Source organism: Sorex fumeus, unplaced genomic scaffold (assembly GCF_029834395.1).
Source record: "Sorex fumeus unplaced genomic scaffold, SorFum_2.1 ptg000071l, whole genome shotgun sequence".
NCBI classification, from domain to species: domain Eukaryota; kingdom Metazoa; phylum Chordata; class Mammalia; order Eulipotyphla; family Soricidae; genus Sorex; species Sorex fumeus.
Window position 1 is genome coordinate 995,119 of NW_026606128.1, and position 21,493 is coordinate 1,016,611.

General features: G+C 41.8%; 1 pseudogene; it reads left to right on the forward strand.

Annotated features, from left to right (window-relative positions):
* The first annotated feature begins 8,761 nt into the window (after nt 1–8,761).
* Nucleotides 8,762–9,071, forward strand: LOC130037215 (COX assembly mitochondrial protein 2 homolog; annotated as a pseudogene).
* The last annotated feature ends 12,422 nt before the right edge of the window (nt 9,072–21,493 follow it).

Sequence of the window (21,493 nt, forward strand, 5' to 3'; positions counted from 1 at the left end):
TCAACGGGAGGGCCTGTACTATTATTACAGTAGGGCATTTGTTTTCTACACAGCCAACCCAGATTGGATCCCTGGCAATTTATGTGGTCCCCTAATCACCAATAGGAGTGTTCCCTAAGCGGGGACTGTGGAGTAAGCCCTTAGAAAAGAAGATTAAAAAAAGAATAGAATTGGTGAAAAAGAAGAAGGAAAAGAATGGTGGGAAGAAAGGCTAAAAGAAGACAGAATTGAAGGAGAAGGGAATAAGGAAGAATGAAAGAAAGAAATCAAAGAAAGAAAGTTAGAAATAAGGGAAAGAAAAACCAAAAGAAGCAAGTATCAAAAGTAAGAAAGGAAAGAATGGAAGGAAGAGGAGAAGAAGGAAGGAAGGAAAGAAGGAAGGAAGGAAGGAAGGAAGAAAATCCAGAAGGAAGGAAAGAAGAAGAAAACTGGAGGATTCCAGGACTGAAGGAAGGTAGGGAAAGAAAGAAATCGGATGGAAGGAAGAAAAAAGAACGAACATATTAAAAAAAGGGGGTAAATGGGAGGAATCTACCTCCCGAACTTCAAACTGTACTACAAAGCAGTAATAATTAAAACAGCATGGTACTGGAACAAAGGCAGAACTGCAGACCAATGGAACAGGGTTGAATACACTGATATCTCCCCTGAATCATATGATCATCTAATCTTTGATAAAGGTGCAAGTAATGTGAAGTGGAGTAAGGAAAGCCTCTTTAATAAATTATGTTGGCATCATTGGACGGCTACATGCAAAAAAATAGGCTCAGAACTCTGCCTAACACCATGTACAAAAGGAAGATCAAAATGGATTAAAGACCTCAACATCAGACCAGAAACCATAAGGAACATTGAAGACAAAGTTGGCAAAACCCTCCATGACATTGAAGCTAATGGTATCTTCAAAGATGCCACGCCACTGACTGAGCAAGTGAAAACAGAGATAGATAAATGGGACTTTCTTAAACTAAGAAGCTTCTGCACCTCCAAAGAAACAGTGACCAAAATACAAAGACAGTCTACAGAATGGGAAAGAATATTCGCCGAATACACATCTGACAAGGGGTTGATATCAAGGATATACAAAGTACTGGTTGAACTCCACAAGAAGAAAACATCCAACCCCATCAAAAAATGGGGCAATGAAATGAACAGAAACTTTCTCAAAGAAGAAATCCAAATGGCAAAAAAGCACATGAGAAAATGCTCTACATCATTAATCATCAGGGAGATGCAGATCAAAACCACAATGAGATACCATCTGACACCTCAGAGACTGGCCCACATTCAAAAGAACAAAAGCAATTGATGCTGCCACAGATGTGGCGAGAAAGGGACACTCCTTCACTGCTGGTGGGAATGCCGACTAGTTCAGCCCTTTTGGAAAACAGTATGGACGCTTCTCAAAAAATTAGAAATTGAGCTCCCATTTGACCCAGCAATACCATTCCTGGGAATATATCCCAGAGAAGCAAATATGTATAGTCGAAGTGACATCTGCACTTGTTTGTTCATTGCAGCACTCTTTACAATAGCCAGAAACTGGAAGAAACCTGAATGCCCAAGAACAGATGACTGGTTAAAGAAACTTTGGTACATCTACACAATGGAGTACTATGTAGCTGTTAGAAAAGATGAAGTCATGAAATTTACATACAAGTGGTACAATATGGAAAGTATCATGCTAAGCGAAATGAGTCAGAAAGAGAGGGATAGACATAGAAAGATTGCATTCATCTGGGGGATATAAAGTAACAAAGTATGAGATTAATACCCAAGAATAGCTGAGATCAGCACCAGGAGGATTACTCCATAACTTAGAGGCCCGCCGGGTATCCTAGAGGAAAGGTTAGTTCAGATAGAGAAGGGAGCACCAAATAAAGGATGTTTGGAGGATCCTCCCAGGAGGGGAGATGCATGTCGAAAGTAGACTATGGACAGAACCTGTTTGCCACTCAATGCCTCTTTTGCAGACCACAACACCCAAAAGGAGAGAGAGAACACAGGGGATTGTCCTGCCACAGAGGCAGGGGGGGATGGGGGGATGGGGGTGGGAGGGATATTATCCATGGTGGTGAAAAACGGGCACTGTTGGAGGGATGGGTATCTGATCTTTGTATAATTGAAACCCAAGCACAAAAAAAATTGTAAATCTACAACTGTAAAAAAAAAAAAAGCTAGAGAAAAGGCTGGGCATGAGCTAAACAAGATGGAAGGCATGACTTGTATGGGCACAGCCTGGGCTTAATCCTTAACAACCACATGGTGCCCAGCACCATCCAGAGGCCCTGAGTACTACAGGAGTGACTCTGGAGAATTTCTGAGGAGAACCCAGCAAAAGTAAGAAAGTAGGCCATGAAGAACTACCATATCAAAAGTAGATGAAGGAAATAAGAAATAAAGACATGATTCAGCTGACACAGAATATATAATGTTGAAATATTAACACAACTGAGAAATCTCAAGACAGACTCACCGAGAACAACAGAAACTTATCTCCTACCCTGTCAGATGAGAACTAGAAACTCATCTCATACACTGTCAGACTACAGTTACAACTGAAAATCTTACCTAAGGGCTCTGGTTTAACTGTAACTCTCCAATTCCATAACAGTTAAAGAATGTTACAAACCTAAACCCAGTAACAAAATCTCCTTCAATCCCTACCTACTCTATGTAATAGACATAAAGGCTATACAAGTAAGCATCATATGAATAAATTACTTTCAAAAGATAGCTTCCATATTCAACCTGATTTCAAACTCGTTGTGAAAATAAGAAAAAGGCACAAGTTTACAGCATTTCAAGATACAAAAAGTTATTAAAATATGTATGCTTCTATGAATAATACTGCAATTACCTAGCAAGGGTTGTGGTGGCATAGTGAAGGGATGGACTAAAAGTATAACATGGTTCTGGAGGTGGGGACATGGCAATTGTTGGCCAGGGAACTGTTCTAACATGGCAATTGTTGGCCAGGGAACTGGTCTGTTTGTCAAAACCATAGCTGGTATTAAAACTATTATAAGCACATCACCTTCAATGTCATATTTTTTAAAATTTCACTAGTGTTCCCCACTTTTAATTTTCTCAAAACTATGCTCCAGCAATAACCACTTTACTTACCTCTTAATAAATACTTAGTTTTCATTTTTACAGAAACAGACACAGGGAAAGTTCATTTGCTATTACAATTACAAAGGAGCAGTTTATCTTAAACCTGATTTTGTAAGTTCAGAGAGATATAACAAGAGTAAGCTGTATAGCTGAACACAGTTTGAGCTCCAGCTCCACATATGGTCCCCCTGAGCACTGCCTGGAGTGATCCCTGAGCACAGAGCCAGCAATTAGCCCTAAGCAACACCAGGTGTGACCCAACCCCCGCTCCCCACTCCTACCAACAACACCTCATTATGTAAAAAGCCAAATCCATACACATGACTAGTCTCAGTGCTCATAAACAAAGAGAGAGGAGAAAATATTAGTCCCAAGGGCTCCTGGGTGGAGAAGTCAATAAAGCACAAGCAAGTCAAATGGGAACAAACAAAAAGCCTGGAGACAGAGCTGGACCTTGAGAAAGCAGGAAGGACAGCAGCCCGGAGCAGGTGACACAGTAACCCCAGGTCATGGCAAGGCCAGAGACTTGCAGACACCTCCCTCCTCTGGGCACATCATTAAGCACTGACCCCTTTAACTCTTCCACAAGAAGAAAACATCCGACCCCATCAAAAATGGGGCGACGAAATGAATAGAAACTTTCTCAAAGAAGAAATTCGAATGGCTAAAAGGCACATGAGAAAATGCTCTACACCATTAATCATCAGGGAGATGCAGATCAAAATAACAATGAGATATCATTTCACACCACAGAGACTGGCCCACATCCAAAAGAACAAAAGCAACCGGTGTTGGCGCAGATGTGGAGAGAAAGGGACCCTCCTTCACTTCTGGTGGGAATGTCAACTGGTTCAACTCTTTTCAAAAACAGTATGGACGATTCTCCAAAAATTAGAAATTGAACTCCCATTGGACCCAGCAATACCACTCCTGGGAATATATCCCAGAGAGGCAAAAACGTATATCAAAGTGACATCTGCACTTGTTTGTTCATTGCAGCGCTGTTTACAATAGCTAGAATCTGGAAAAAACCTGAGTGCCCGAAAACAGATGACTGGTTAAAGAAACTTTGGTACATCTACACAATGGAGTACTGTGTAGCTATTAGAAAAGATGAAGTCATGAAATTTACATACAAGTGGTACTACATGGAAAGTATCATGTTAAGCGAAATGAGTCAGAAAGAGAGGGACAGACATAGAAAAACTGCATTCATCTGGGGAACATAAAGTAACAAAATAAGAGACTAACACCCAAGAATAGCTGAGATAAGGACCAGGAGGTTTACTCCATGGCTTGGAGGCCAGTCACACATGTTGTGGGTAAAAGTCAGCTCAGATAGAGAAGGGAGCACCAAATAAAGGGTGTTGGGAGGATCCTCCCAGGATGGAAGATGCGTGCTAAGAGTAGACTATAGACTGAACATGATTGCCACTCAATGCCTCTTTTCCAAACCACAGCACCCAAAAGGAGAGAGAGAACAAAAGGGAATGCCCTGCCACAGAGGCAGGGTGGGATGGAGGGTAGGGGAGTGGGAGGGATACTGGAATAAGTGGTGGTGGAGAATGGGCACTGGTGGAAGGATGGGTATTTGATCATTGTATAACTGAAACCCAAGCACAAAAATGTGTAAGTCTACAACTGCACCTCATGGTGTTTCACTAATACAAATTAAAAAGACCCAAAAAACTGTGTTTTTCAGGAAATTTTGACACATGGTAAATCCTAAACATATGCTACCAAGTGAATAAACCAGCAAGAAACAGAAATGCTATGTTGATTCAGCCTAGACAGGTACTCTAATGAGTTGGAATCTTGAAGACAGAATGAAGAGTTGCAGGTTCCTGGTGAGAAGAGGGAGGAGCGTGTGCGTTATTTACAGAGCAGTCTCCACCTTGAAGCGGCAAGGGGAGAGGAAGATGGAAGGCAGAACACTAAAAATTTCTCAGGTACAGCAGTGAGTAGGGAAACAGTGAGAAGTACAGCTCCAAGCAGAATTCCAGCAACAAAGCTCCATCCTGATAACCAGGTTGCACTGAAGGAATGTGCAGCAGCATCGTGCTAATGAAAACAGTATCTCAGAACCCGTTCAACTCTCCTAATCTGACTCAAATTTCCACATGAGTTTCTTGTCAAAAATAGTTTTAAAAAGCACGTCATGGCCCAAATGAGCAACTACCTGACAGCGGACACCTGCGGTTTTACAAGTGTTCTAGAAGTGAGACTTGAATTGTAAACCAGGATCTGCACCAACGCAGGGACCCTTCCCCCCAGGTGTACCCGTGGCAGGGGTCATGGCCTCTTGGGTTGCTGCAGATCATGCATATGACAATTAATTTCCCTTTCATGCTGCACTGGACCCATATCTCAGCCTCCTTTACAGAACTCTTATGACTAAAGCCTGGCTACCCCAGCTGCATTAAGCCAGTAGTCTGCCGTTCTATTCCAAGCAAAATTCAACAAAATAACTGTGAACACAAGAATCTGTACAAACCTAATTCAAAAGAAAATATTGCCTGGATCAGTGTTAGAGGTCCCACAGAATTCGCACAGGAGCACCAACGTACTATACTTGAAAGAGGAAGATACTATACTTGAAGGGGGAAGAAGAGAACACTATTGATCAAGCTGAAGCCTCAACAGGGAATACCCACATTAAGAATCTCTCTGATAAAGAATTCTGAGGTGAAGCTAAGAGGATGTTATTGAGCTCAAAGAAACAGTGGAATGGACTTCCAATAAAATGGAGAGGATATGAAAGAAATGGTGGAAGGGGCAGTCAATACAATACAGAAAGAAATGAGAGCATAAATTTTTTAAAAAGCTACAAACAGAATTGTCACTAATAAAAAATTTGGTAGATGAAATAAAAAACTCAGGGGATGCCCTCAACATTAGAATAACAACGGCTAAAGACAGAATCAGTGAGCTTGAAGATGTGCTCCGGAAAACATAAAGGCAACAATAGAATATGGTAAAAGACTTCAAAATAGCTCAATGGTGAGTAAGAGATATATGGAATGAGTTCATGAGGCATAACATAAAAATCATCTGAGTACCAGACAGGGAGGCAAGCCCAATTACTACCAATATTGGTAGTAACTGTTAAATACATCACTACCGAGAAGTTCCCAGAGCTGGAGAATGCAGGCTTCCAGATCCAAGAAGCCCGAAGGGTACCAGCTAAAAAAGACCCTAATAAAACGAATCAAAGAAATATAATGAGAACGACAAATAGCAAAGATAGAGACACAATACTGAAAGCAGCAAGATCAAAGAAGAAATCACATACAAAGGAGTACTTTTTAGATTTTCAGCAGACTTATCAGATGAAACGCTCCGGGTCCAAAGATATTGGAATATAGTTTAAAAAAAAACCCAATGAAATGATTTCCTCAGAATACTGTATCCAGCTAGACTCTCATTCAGATTTGAATGATATACTACTTCATGAATTAATAACAGCTCAGGAATTTTGTAGATTTAAACCTTAAATGAAAAACTGAAGGGGCTAGTGTAACACAAAATAAAAACCCAAAATAAAACAATCTTCTACAGAATGTTGGCACAATACCCAATGAAAATATTCTCTCTTATCGTCAATGGTTTAAGTGCACCAATAAAGAGTCACAGAGTTGAAAAATGGATTAAAAATCTAAATCTATCATTCTGCTGTCTATAAGAAAATCACAAACAGTCATCGTAAAAATAGACTCAAGGTCAAGGAAGGAAAACGAACTTTCAAGCAACCAATTTCTTCAAAAAAGCCAGGGTAGCCACACTAGCATCTGACAACATAAATTTTAGGATGAAAAAGATAAGAAGTGACAATAAAGGCCATTTCACAATCGCTATCACCCCATTGTTCATCAATTTGCTCGAGCGGTCCTAGTAACATCTCCATTCATCCCTGTCACATGCTAGTGTAGCCCGATGACATATTGGGGGCTCTTTCAGGGTCAGAGGAATGAGAACCATCATTGTTATTGTTTTTGGCATATTGAGTATGCCACAGGTGACTTGCCAGGCTCTGCCATACGGGACACTCTCAGTATCTTGCCAGGCTCTCCGAGAGCAATGGATGCTTTTGGGGCAGCCTCTAATCACCTTTACAGGTGTTCCCAGTCAGTAATATATGCGAGAATGATACTCTCAGTAGCCTGCTGGGTTCTCTGAGAGCAAGAGCTTGAGAATAAGAGGTCGCAAGGCCACAAATGTGGCCGCACACTTCCAGGAGCTGGGTTTTATTTAATTAATTAATTTATTTATTTAATTTCACAATAATCAAGAAATATGTACATCAGGAAGAAATTACACTCCTAAATTTATACGTGCCCAAGAGGGGTCAGCAAAATGCTTAAAACAACTGCTAATAGACTTCAAGGAGGACATTGTTAGCAACACAATAGTAGTCAGAAACTTCAGCACTGCCTTATCACCTCTTGATAGAACAATGAGACTAAAACTAAAAAAGGAACTACTGGAGCTGAAGGAAGAAATGGAAGAGAGAGGGCTAGTAGATATTCACAGGGCTTTTAAAGCAGATAAGCAAAAGCAGAATACACATTCTTCTCCAATGCACAGGGAACATTTTCCAAGATTCCTGAGTGCAGAGACAGGAATAACCCCTGTGCATCGCCATGTGTGACCCCCCAAAAATGAAATCTAAATTAGCTAGAATGCTACTAGGATGAACTTCAGAATAAGAAGAATCACCAAGGAGAGAGAAAACCATTAATAATCACAAAGCACTGATCACCAAAATGCAACATATGTATGCATATGTATATATATATATATATATATATAAAACCACAAATATATTATCTCAATATGAGTAAAATTTGATGGAAGAGAAAAATACTTTAATATCCAGAGCTGACACTTGAACCACCTAGTAATCTCCAGAACCAGTGAACAAAACTAGTGGCCCAAATCGTTGTTTCTCACCCTTTCACTGACCACAACTCCCTTCGGGCCTTGTTTCTTCTTGTGGCACTCCGTTCTATCAGTTGGTATTCTAACCTTGTCACAAGACTAGAGGCAAAAATCACCCATTTATAGATTTAAACCTGTGTTCCCCTTGTAACATCCTGGAGGGCCCCTAGGAGTTATTTGATCTCTTGTTGAGTAATGCTGGTCTACAAAGTTCTATCATCTACTCAATCTGCTTAACAATTGTGGAATATACATATACATATACATATACATATACATATACATATACATATACATATACTCGTTTACATGTTTTATACTGCACTCACTAAGCAAGGGATGTAGGGGGGGAATGAAGCGACAGACTAGAAGTATCATATGAGGTGGAGACTGGGCAGTGGCTTTCAGGGAACTGTTCTAACTATCCATTAAAACCATAAATGGTATTTACACTATTATAAGCATATCACCTGAATTATCATAATAATTTTTAATTGGCTAGTGTTCCCCACATTTAATTTTCTCAAAACTATGTTCCAGGGGAGCCTCCGCGGGCCCTCGCGGCTGCCGTACTTGGGCGCGCCCGCGCATGCGCCCTGAGCCTCGTCCCGGCCGGGCTCGGCGGGTCGCCCAGACTCTGTTGCAGGCTCCTGGGCAGGCCACCGTCAGGGTTGTTCTGGCTGGGGTCCGTCACCTCCTCCTAAGGATGCATCCCGACTTATCTCCACACTTGCACAACTGAAGAGTGCAACATCTTGATACACTTGCTTGAGGAATGTCACAAAAATCACGGCTCTCTGAAATGTTTTGGTCATTGCAATGATCTTGATTGAGAGATGAGAAAAATGCTTGAAGAAAGAGTGCACGGAAAAGAGGATCAAGAGCAGGGAGCCTGGTAATGCGATGCGAAAGAGACTATTTAATTCCCCAGAGGATTCTGAAAAATAAATTGTATTTTCACTGGATGCCTTGGCTGAGAGAAGACCTAAAGCCTCTTGGTTGACAGCTGAAAGAATCCTCTCATTTGTTTCTCCGGAACCCTTTGCCGATCCGTAGACACAAGGCATGGAAAGATCCGGAAAAGCCTGGATTCTGACAATGTTGGCAGAGTCTTAAGTTCTCACCAGCAAACTTGACTTCCCACTTTCCCCCTTTCTCTCCACCAGGGAACACTGGAGTAACTTCTCTCCCTCAATAAAAGAACTCATTTTAATCATAAAACACAGACACGCACACACACACACACACACACACACACACACACACACAAACACTATGTTCCAGTAGCATCCCTTTTACTTACCTCTTAAGAAATAATTTGCGTTTTTAAATAAATGGACCCAAGAAAAGTTCATTTGTTAATGGTCATACAATGACTAAATAGCAGTTTGTCTTAAACCCGATTTTGTATGATCAAAGAGATAGAACCAGAGTAAGGCTGTGTAGCTGACCCCAGTTTGTTCTCTAGCCACACATATGGTCGCCCAGAGTACTTCCTGCTTCCTGGAGTGATCCTTGAGCACAGAGCCAGCAGTAAGCCCTATGCACCACCGGATGTAGTCCAACCCCCCTTTTCACTCCTGCCATCACCACCTAATTATGTATAAACCCAAATCCATACACATTACTAGCCTCAGTGCTCATAAACAAAGAGAGAGGGAAAATATTAGACCCAAGGGCTCCTAGGTGAAGAAGTCAATAAAGCACAAGTAAGTCAAAAGGGAACAAACAAAAAGCCTGGAGTCAGAGCTGGACCCTCACAAAGCCAATGGGAAAGACAGCAGCCTGGGAGCAGGTGACAGAGTAATTCCAGGTCATGGCATGACAGAGAATTGCAGGTACCTCCTTCCTGACACATGTCCACGACTTGATGTCCAGACACACCATTAAGTACTGACCCTGTTGACTCCCACATAAGGAAGGGTTATTCGGTAGAACACATACCAGACTGGCTACACACTGTGACACCATATCTGTCAGTGTTTCTGCATCTCCTCTAAATACGGACCCTTCTGGTCTGGCTTCCTTCCAGGACCCATATCACCCAAATTCAAAATAATGATAATAATAATAATAATAGCGGTAATTTAAAATGAAATTCTAAAGACAAAAATTAGAATAAGATTCCCATATAGTACAGCTGTTTGACTCCAGGGTAGTTGCCCAAAAGAGTCAAAAATAGATATTACAACTAAGCACACAGCATTATTCACAATAGCACAAGCATAGAAGAAGCAACGCACAAGTGTCTAGCGGTAGAAGAGGAAGTAGCAGAATGCTGTATAGACATAAAACAGAACACTACTGAGCGTCTCAGAAAATTCTGACACATGGTGATCACTAAAGACATGCTGCCAAGTGAACAAATCAGTGAGAAACAGAGAAACACATATTGAATCAGCTTAGACAGGAACTCTAATAAGTAGCTGGAATCTTAGAAACAGAACAGAGTTGTGGTTGCAGGTTCCTGGAGAGAAGAGGGGAAAGCATGTGCATTATTTACAGAGCAGTCTCTGCCCTGCAGAAGGAAGGGGAGAGGAAGATGAAAGGCAGTTGGTTGCACGACATCATCACTGTAGTTAACATTGCTGCACACGTAAGAACAAAGATGCCAATTTTTTTTTTGGCTTTTTGGATCACATCTGGTGATACTCAGGGGGTATTCCTGGCTTTACACTCAGGAATTACTCCTGGTGGTGCTCCAGGGAACGATATGGGATGCTGGGAATCCAACCCGGGTCGGTGGCATGCAAGGCAAATGCTGTACCCACTGTGCTATCGCTCCAGCCCCTGAAGATGTCAATTTTATCTTTTATATATGTCACAATACAAACCTTTTTAAAGCTTGGGAAGTAGATCGGTGACCTAGTGAAAAGGAATTAAATTCTGCAGGGATCTCTTCCGGAGACAAAATAAAGAGGCGGAGTGGAGGACTAATTGGCTTATTCTGTGTAGAAAAACATGTGAAGCCAGGGATGAGTAAAATTATTAAAGACAAAAGTACAGTGCATAAATACGTATTTATGGCACATATAATAGATAATACAGGATTGAATATCTCCAAATAGAAAAGAAAGAAAATTAGAAAAGATTGAAAGGTTAGAAGACATTCCTGACGAATTTATTACTGTTATCATAAACTACCACCAGGAATGGTCCAAAAACAGTAAAAAATAGTAACCATCTACTCAGAAGTCTGCTTTTGTGTCACCCCACTAAATTTGAATATTTGAGAAAACCATCATTTTCTCAAATGACAGCTGCTGTTCGGTTGTCTTGTGAAGGAGTCTGAATGTGGACATGGCCGATTTCACCAGCAAGGTGAGCTCAGTCCTCTGAGATAAACATTTCTGTCTGATGCAAGCTTTCTTTCAGAAATCTGTTCTATATTCACAAACAGACATGGGTGAATACATTTGTCTACGCAAACTGTTAAGTCAGAGGCTAGAATACATATAAAGCATATGATTACAAGTTTAAATATAGCAACAATGTTAGAATAATTTAAAAAGTAATTACTATATTGAGTTCTTGGTCCTCATATCTAGTTGAATCACTTACTTGTACTAGATTATTTTGTACATTATATTAGCTTCTGAGTACATATTTTTTCCTGAATGGTGGACATTTTAGTTTTACAATAGAACCCTTTTCCTCAAATTATTTCATTGAATATTATTTTCATGATACTATCTCACTGCTTTTTATAGTTGCTTATCAGATTAAAGATTGTTTCTTTGTAAACTGCTGTTTGTTTCATCATTCATTCATTCATCATCCTGTTTTTCGTCGATTGCCTCGAGCAGGCAGGCCCCAGTAACATCTCTTTCATCCTAGCCCTGAGATTATATTCAAGGCTCTTTAGGAGAATGAGACCCATCAATGTTACTGGTATTTGGCATATTTGGTACGCCACGGGGAGTTTGCCAGACTCTGCTCTCTGGGCAGGCTACATTCGATAGCCTGCAAGTTTGTCCAAAGTAGGAATGAGATAATAAGATGTCATAAAAAGATGTCCTGATAAGATGTCGCATGGCCGCAAATGCGGCCGCGCGGTTCCGGGAGCTGAATTTTATAGTCTCTGAGTCTTGGCCATTGATGGGATTACACGGTGCCAGGGGGCCAGGTGGTGGGCGTGACCCCCGCCTACTGGAATTTGGAGGATCTGGGTGGAGGATGCTCGACTTCAATCCGAGTAGGCTTGGAGATCTCGGCCCCGGAACCCGCGTGGCTTTGTCCCTCTGCCAGTACCTTCATGTGTGCGGAGAGTGGTCTCAGCATGGTGGTGGCTGGTCCTGGAGGTCTTCGGCTGCCGGAGCCCTGCTCAGGGCGGGGAGGAAAGCTCAACCTGCTCCCCTCCAAGGGACCCCGGCGAGGAACAGCCAGGCGCAGGGGCAGGAGACTGCACTGGTCTCGTCCGGAAGCTGGATTTTATAGTCTCTGAGTCTTGGCCGTTGATGGGATTACACAGCACCAGGGGGCCATATATGGAGCTGGAGATCAAACTGTGTTAAGCTATACAGCTTACTCTTGTTATATCTCTCTGAACTTACAAAATTGGGTTTAAGATAAACTGCTCCTTTGTAATTATAATAGCAAATGAACTTTCCCTGTGTCTGTTTCTATAAAAATGAAAACTAAGTATTTATTAAGAGGTAAGTAAAGTGGTTATTACTGGAGCATAGTTTTTAGAGAATTAAAAGTGGGGAACACTAGTGAAATTTAAAAAAAAATTGATATTTTAGGTGATATGCTTATAATAGTTTTAATACCAGGTGATAGCACAGCAGTAGGGCGTTTGCCTTACAAGCGGCCAACATGGCCGACCCGAGTTCGATTACTCCGCCCCTCTCGGAGAGCCCGGCAAGCTACCGAGAGTATTCGATATGCCAGACACAGTAACAACAAAGTCTCCAATGGAGACGTTACTGGGCCCGCTCGAGCAAATCGACGATCAACGGGAGGGCCTTTACCTTTATCGAGCAAATTCTTAATTCTTTTTATACCTTTGTCAGCTTAATTTTTGTTTTGTTTCCTCTATACTTCTAATTTCCCTGTATTTTTCTTTTAAGAGATATCTATTTCCTTTTATAGGTCCCTAGCCTGGACTGACCAAACCCTACTTCTTTACATGACATGGTCTTTTAGACTATAGAAAGAACTGGTCATGCAGCAGGTCACCGGAGATCTTTCTGGACCTATTACTGACCCAATTCTACCGGGGCACTTCAGACAGAACAGACTTGCCCTCTCTGCCCGCTCCAGATGAAACCCCTGCGGCCACGAGTTTCCAGAAGCAAAACCCACTAATGCGGATTTCAGGACTAAGACTCCAGGCAACATGGAAGTAGCTGAGATGGGCTAACCCTCCCAGTCTCCCTGCCCGCTTGGGATCCTGGCTGTCATGCCCATGATCTGCCTCCAGGCGCCATCTCAGTGCATCAACAGTCTTGATTCAGAGACTCCCAAATGAATCTCAAAATGTATTAGCTCGTACAGAGATGTCTCTGGACCCAACCATTTACAATTTTAGAATTCCAGAAGTGTGTGGTTGCTTTTGTGATCATGTGACCTCTCGTGTTATTCATAATAAGCAACAGAAAATAAAGTATCTAGCATCTGCCCCTGGCAGGCAGGCTTGAATGGTGGTGGAAAAATTCAAGCAAACCATAATGTTGAAAAGTAGAGAGTGTGGGAGAAATTGCCATAGAGGCGTGGGGGGGGGGGGTTGAGATGGGAGGGGAATACTGGGGACATTGGTGGTGGAAAATGTGTGCTGGTGGAGAGATGGGTATTCGATCATTGTATGACCGAAACTCAAACGTGAAAGCTTTGTAACTGTAGCTCACATTGATTCAATTAAAAAAAAAAACTGGTCAGAAACTTAAGAAACTGAGAGATGACATTTCTGCTCTCAAGTATATTTCAACCCCTAGTAAGCTGTGTAATTTCATAGACTTTTTAACAAAGGATATATGGACCACACAGCACTTTTAAGTTATACAACTCAGCTTTATTTAAAGGAAATCACACAAGTGTGTCCAATTAATTCTCAGTAACATTAAAATTTATAACAGATTCCACACATATTATTCTGGGTGCATATTTTGAAAGTAATAAATTCAAACAATAATCATAGCTTACCTATGTGACAAATTTAAATGTAAATGGTAAAACTAAAACAAGTAGGTAAAACAATTAGCTAAAACAAGAGGTAGGCTCATATAAGACTAGGCTCCAGAGATTCATAAATAAATCTCAAGAGAACAACAAGACACAAAAGATATTTTTTCCAGACAGTCACACATGATTGAGATGTCCATGGTACCCTGGAAGAGGGGTGGGTCCTGGGCTGACCCACCCAAACAGAATCCTGGACCGCACTTGCTCCCACATTTCAAAATAGCCACTATGCTCCCTACGGGACTCCATTGTCTTGGGACTCAACCTCATAGAGAAATTAGTCTGCTGAAAAACTCAGGTATGCGGGTTTTATGACTGAGATCTTCCAGACTTTCTCAGAGTCAGGATGGGCTACTTCTGCCCCACTTCCTGTACTTCCATAAGCCCCAGAAGTCACTTACACACACTAAAGCCACCACCCAATTAAAAATTTAACTCCAGCTGCACCACCCTATTAAAAATTCCGGACTTCCTGGAGTGAACAGTCGTGAATGCGAATGACATCTCAAACTCCACAACACAGATAAACCAGTAGTAGCCCACCAGATTGGATGGGATGTAACAAAGAAGGCAATCAATCTCAATTAATAAAACATAAACAAAAAAGACTTAAGCTGAAACAACATCTTAATAATCTCTCATACAAGGACTTAATGTCTCCACTGTGAGATACAACAATTTATACTAATTTTCTGCTAAAGAAATATTTGTTGAGATTCCCGCCTGAAGCCCAGTGGGGAGAGTGCCCGTCCAGCTCCACGGGACTGCCCACCAGTCCGTCGGCCCCTCCCCTCCAGGTGGGTAGGGGGCGTCCAACCAGGAAGTGCTCCTGCCCCCCAGCTGCGCCTCAGATTCCCACCTGAAGCCCAGCGGGGATACTGTCGACCACCCTTCCTCCATTCCAGGATCCTGGGTGGGAGTTCCCTGGGACGGGCTAGGGGCGTGGCCACCAGGAAAGGGGCGTGGCCTCTTAAAAGTAGGCATGGCCTTCTCCTCTGCGGGAGGCCACTAACTCAGCCGCAGTTATATCACTAACATCAAGCACTCAGCACTTTCATCCCACAACTTGCCCCCTAATACCAACCAAAAATTTCCCACCTCTTTTACTACAATCCAACAACATCCCACTCGCCTACTCAATTTCCAACAAAGACCTGTCTGAAAATAGCTGTATAAGCTCAGTACCAAATAACACCTCCTCCAAAAGTTTCACTCAATGTCGGTTATAAAACAAAGAATAATGCCTGATTGAGAAGAAGGTCAAACTCAGAAACGAAGAAGGGCGCCTACCATCGACAAAACCTTCTCCAAAATCCTTTCCCACTATAAGATGGAACAGTATAATCTGCACCGGACAGGAACCGAGGCCCATTGTTCAGCAACAAAACTGAACGGCTCCTGGCAGTCTCTCCTCATCCAAGCAGGTACAGCCTGCCCCCACGACTTGGGACTCCCCCAGGGAATGCGCAGCTAGCTCGATCCCCTAGAATTGCCGGTTTTCCCCCTTGACCTGCGCGGGACGGGAACTGAGGCAACAAAGCTGAACAGATCCGGGAACTCTCTCCTCACTCAACCAGAATAGTAACAGTGAACGTGAAGGACTAAAGCACACTGGTCACAATGGTAAAGCAATGCAAAAGCCCACCAAACTTTCTTATTGAAGAGGCTAGCCCAGAAGACACCAACAGTATTGCAGTGTTAGACAACCTCTCTGACAAGGAATTCAGAAGGGAGCTACTTAGGATGCTTAGGGAACTAAAAGAAACAATGGAAAGCAATGCCAATAAAAGACAAGAGGATTTGAAGGCAGAAATGAGAAAAATGCGATCGGAAATGTCAGACCTGAAAAACTTGGTAGGCAAATTGAAAACCTCAGTGGAAGGCCTCAGAAGCAGTGTAACAGCTGCTGAGAACAGAATCAGTGAGCTCGAAGATGAAGTTCAGAGACTCGCCAGAAAAGAGCAGAAAATGGAAAAGAGACTCACAGTTCGGGAACAGATGGCAAGAGAAGATCGTGATAAAGCCGAGAGGGGTAACATAAGAATTATTGGAGTCCCAGAGGGACAGGAAGAAAACCCTGATGAAGAAGAAACTGTCAAAGACATTATTGCTGCAACATTTCCAGAGCTGAAGAAAACTTGTGACCACATTCAGGAGGCCCGAAGGGTACCAGCTAGAAGAAATCCGAACAAAAATACCCCAAGACACATCCTGATCAAAATGACCAAAACCTTAGACAGAGACAAAATTCTGAAAGCAGCAAGATCGAAGAAAGAAATCTCTTACAAAGGAGCATCCTTAAAATTCACAGCTGATTTTTCTGATGAAACCCTCATGGCCCGAAAACAGTGGTGGGACATAGTGAAAAAACTCAATGAAATAAATGCCTCTCCAAAAATACTTTACCCAGCGAGACTCTCATTCATAATAGAAGGAACAACACACAGTTTCACAAACAAATAACAGCTCAGGAACTTCATAGACTCAAGACCATGGTTACAAGTACAACTAAATGGTCTACTTTAAGACAGGACAGGACTGTCAAATACACCTAATTTCAACAGAACAATGGGACAAAATCCCGTAAGAATAATCTCTCTCAATGTCAATGGGCTAAACGCACCAATTAAAAGACACAGAGTGGCAGGATGGATTAGAAAATTGAACCCAACATTCTGCTGCCTGCAAGAAACACACTTCAATAGTCAAAGCAAACACAGACTCAGTCAAAGGCTGGAAAAAAATCCTACAGGCAAACAGCTCCCATAAAATAGCTGGGGTAGCCACCTTAATATCAGACCACATCGATTTCAGAGTGAAGAAGGTCATAAGAGACAGTGAAGGCCATTTCTTAGTGATCAAAGGATCTTTACAACAGGAAGAACTTACAATAATAAATGTATATGCACCTAATGAGAGACCGGCAAAGTACTTAAAACAACTACTCATAGATTTGGAAAAAGACATCAATAGTAACACAATACTAGTGGGAGACTTCAACACCGCTTTGTCACCTCTTGATAGATCAACCAGACTCAAGCTTAGCAAGGACATACTTCATCTGAGGGAAACAATGGAAGAAAGGGACTTAGTAGATATATACAGGACACTTCATTCACAAAAAGCTGAATACACATTCTTCTCAAGGGTACATGGAACATTTTCCAAGATAGACCACATGCTGAGCCACAAAACATGCCTCCATAAAATTAAGAAGATAGAGATTGTATCAACAATCTTCTCAGACCATAATGCGCTGAAATTAGAAGTAAATCACACACAAAAACCGAAAACTAAATCAAACACCTGGAAATTAAACAGTGCTCTATTGAACAACGAGTGGCTTAGACAGGAAATCAAAGAGGAAATCAAAAGATTCCTAGAAACGAAGGAAAATGAGAACATGAGTTACCAAAACTTATGGGACACAACAAAAGCTGTGTTAAGAGGAAAGTTTATAGCTCCACAAGCATTCCTCAGGAAGGAGGAGTGAGCACACATAAGTAACCTAACCTCACAGCTTAAGAGCTTGGAGAAGGACCAAAAAAGGAGCACAACCCGAACAGGAGAAAGGAAATAATAAAACTCAGAGCAGAGATTAACGAGATGGAAACCCAAAAAACAATCCGAAAGATCAATGAAACCAAGAGCTGGTTCTTTGAGAAAATTAACAAGATCGATAAGCCTCTAGCAAAACTCACAAAGAAAGGGAGAGAGAAAACCCTAATAAACCGAATCAGAAATGAGAAGGTGGTCATTACAACAGAAACCACAGAAATTCAAAGGATCCTCAGGGAGTACTTTGAGAAGCTTTATGCCACGGAACATCAAAACCTCGAGGAAATGGATAAATTCCTAGACTACTAGAGACTCCCAAGGCTGAACCAAGAAGACCTGGAATACCTGAGCAGACCTATCACCATCAAGGAAATTGAAATGGTAATAAAAAGTCTCCCCAAGCACAAAAGTCCTGGCCTGGACGGATTCACTAGTGAATTCTTTCAAATCTTTAAAAAGGACTTACTCCCAATCCTCTTTAAGCTTTTCCACGAAATTGAAATATCAAAAACACTTTCGAACAGTTTCTACGAAGCAAATATCACACTGATACCAAATGCAGACAGAGATACCACAAAGAAAGAGAATTACAGACCAATATCGCTGATGAACACAGATGCAAAGATCCTCAACAAACTACTAGCAAATAGAATCCAACTACTCATCAAAAAGATCATACACCATGACCAAGTAGGGTTCATTCCAGGGATGCAAGGATGGTTCAACATTCTGAAATCAATCAACATAATCCATCATATCAACAAAAGAAAAGATAAAAAGCATATGATTATATCAATAGATGCAGAGAAAGCATTTGACAAGATCCAACACACCTTTATGATGAAAACCCTAGCCAAAATGGGTATAGAGGGGACCTTCGTCAACATAATTAAAGATATCTACCACAAGCCTACAGCAAGCATCATCCTCAATGGGGAAAAACTGAGAACCTTCCCTCTAAGATCAGGGATGAGACAAGGATGCCCACTATCTCCACTGCTGTTCAATATAGTACTGGAAGTACTTGCAATAGCGATTAGGCAAGAAAAAGATGTTAAGGGCATTCAGGTAAGAAAGGAAGAAATCAAGCTCTCACTATTCGCAGAGGATATGTTACTATACTTAGAGAACCCAATAACCTCCACCAAAAAACTCCTAGAAACAATAGACTCGTATAGTAAAGTTGCAGGCTATAAAATCAATACACAAAAGTCCATGGCTTTGCTATACACAAACAGTGAGAGGGAAGAAAGCAACATGAAATAAACAATCTCGTTCACAATTGTGCCCCAGAAAATCAAATACCTAGGAATCAGCTTAACTAAGGAAGTAAAGGACCTGTACAAAGAAAACTACAAAACGCTACTTCAGGAAATAAAAGAGGACATGAGGAAATGGAAAGATATCCCCTGCTCATGGGTCGGGAGACTTAACATTGTCAAAATGGCAATACTACCAAAAGCATTGTATAAATTCAATGCAATCCCTATAAGGATACGCATGACATTCTTCAAAGAAATGGAGCAAACACTCCTGAAATTTATATGGAACAATAAGCTCCCACGAATAGCTAAAGCAATTCTTGGGAAAAAGAAAATGGTAGGAATCAACCTCCCGAACTTCAAACTGTACTACAAAGCAGTAATAATTAAAACAGCATGGTACTCGAACAAAGGCAGAACTGCAGACCAATGGAACAGGGTTGAATACACTGACATCTCCCCTCAATCATATGATCATCTAATCTTTGATAAAGGTGCAAGTAATGTGAAGTGGAGTAAGGAAAGCCTCTTTACCAAATTGTGCTGGCATACTGGAAGGCTACATGCAAAAAAATGGGCTCAGAACTCTGCCTAACACCATGTACAAAAGTAAGATCAAAATGGATTAAAGACCTCAACATCAGACCAGAAACCATAAGGTACATTGAAGACAAAGTTGGCGATACCCTCCATGACATTGAAGCTAATGGTACTTTCAAAGATGCCACGCAACTGGCCGAGCAAGCAAAAACAGAGATAGATAAATTGGACTATCTTAAACTAAGAAGCTTCTGCACCTCCAAAGAAACAGTGACCAAAATACAAAGACAGTCTACAGAATGGGAAAGGATATTCGCCGAATACACATCTAACAAGGGGTTGATATCCAGGATATACAAAATACTGGTTAAATGCCACAAGAAGAAAACATCCAACCCCATCAAAAAATGGGGCAATGAAATGAACAGAAACTTTCTCAAAGAAGAAATCCGAATGGCAAAAAAGCACACGAGAAAATGCTCGACATCATTAATCATCAGGGAGATGCAGATCAAAACCACAATGAGATACCATCTGACACCTCAGAGACTGGCCCACATTCAAAAGAACAAAAGCAATTGATGCTGGCGCGGATGTGGCGAGAAAGGGACACTCCTTCACTGTTGGTGGGAATGTCAACTGGTTCATCCCTTCTGGAAATAAGTATGGACGATTCTCAAAAAATTAGAAATCGAGCTCCCATTTGACCCAGCAATACCACTCCTGGGAATATATCCCAGAGAGGCAAAAATGTATAGTCGAAGTGACATCTGCACTTGTTTGTTCATTGCAGCACTCTTTACAATAGCCAGAAACTGGAAGAAACCTGAATGCCCAAGAACAGATGAGTGGTTAAAGAAACTTTGGTACATCTACACAATGGAGTACTATGTAGCTGTTAGAAAAGATGAAGTCATGAAATTTACACACAAGTGGTACAACATGGAAAGTATCATGCTAAGCGAAATGAGTCAGAAAGAGAGGGTTAGGCATAGAAAGATTGCATTCGTCTGGGGGATATAAAGTATCAAAATATGAGATTAATACCCAAGAATAGCTGAGATCAGCACCAGGAGGATTACTCCATAGATTAGAGGCCAGCCGGGCATTCTAGAGAAAAGGCAGCTCAGAGAGAGAAAGGAACACCAAATAAAGGGTTTTTGGAGGATCCTCCCAGAAGGGGAGATGCATGTCGAAAGTAGGCTATGGACTGAACATGTTTGCCACTCGATGCCTCTTTTGCAGACCACAACACCCAAAAGGAGAGAGAGAACACAGGGGATTGCCCTGCCACAGAGGCAGGGGGAGATGGGGGGATGGGGGTGGGGGGGGATATTATCCATGGTGGTGGAAAATGGGCACTGGTGGAGGGAAGGGTATCTGATCATTGTATAATCGAAACCCAAGCATAAAATATTGTAAATCTACAACTGTACCTCATGGTGTTTCACTAATAAAAAAATAAATAAATAAAAAAGAATTTCTCAATGTTTCTTGGGCAGGGAGTGCTTTCACCCGCCCCCCTTGGGGCGCCCCGAGTGAAGCAGCCTGGCGCAGAGTCTGGTGGTTTGGCTATGTCAGGCGTCATGTTACTCCCTTCCAGGAGAAAAAGCTGGGACCAAGCCCCTGCAACCGAAAGCCTCGAACCCAACTGCCACCACACTCAAGGATGCTCCCCACATGCTCAGGCCGACTTAATCACTTACCTTCCTGTTAGTCGTTGATTTGCTCGAGCAGGCGCCAGTAACGTCTACATTTGTCCCTGTCGTGTGCTAGTGTAGCCCAATGGCATCTGTTCACTCTGGGAGCATGAAGAGCCTCAAACTGATCGTTTATGATCTTGATGAAGAAGTCTGACCATCTGGCACGTGGGCGGCCACACGGTCTTTTGACAT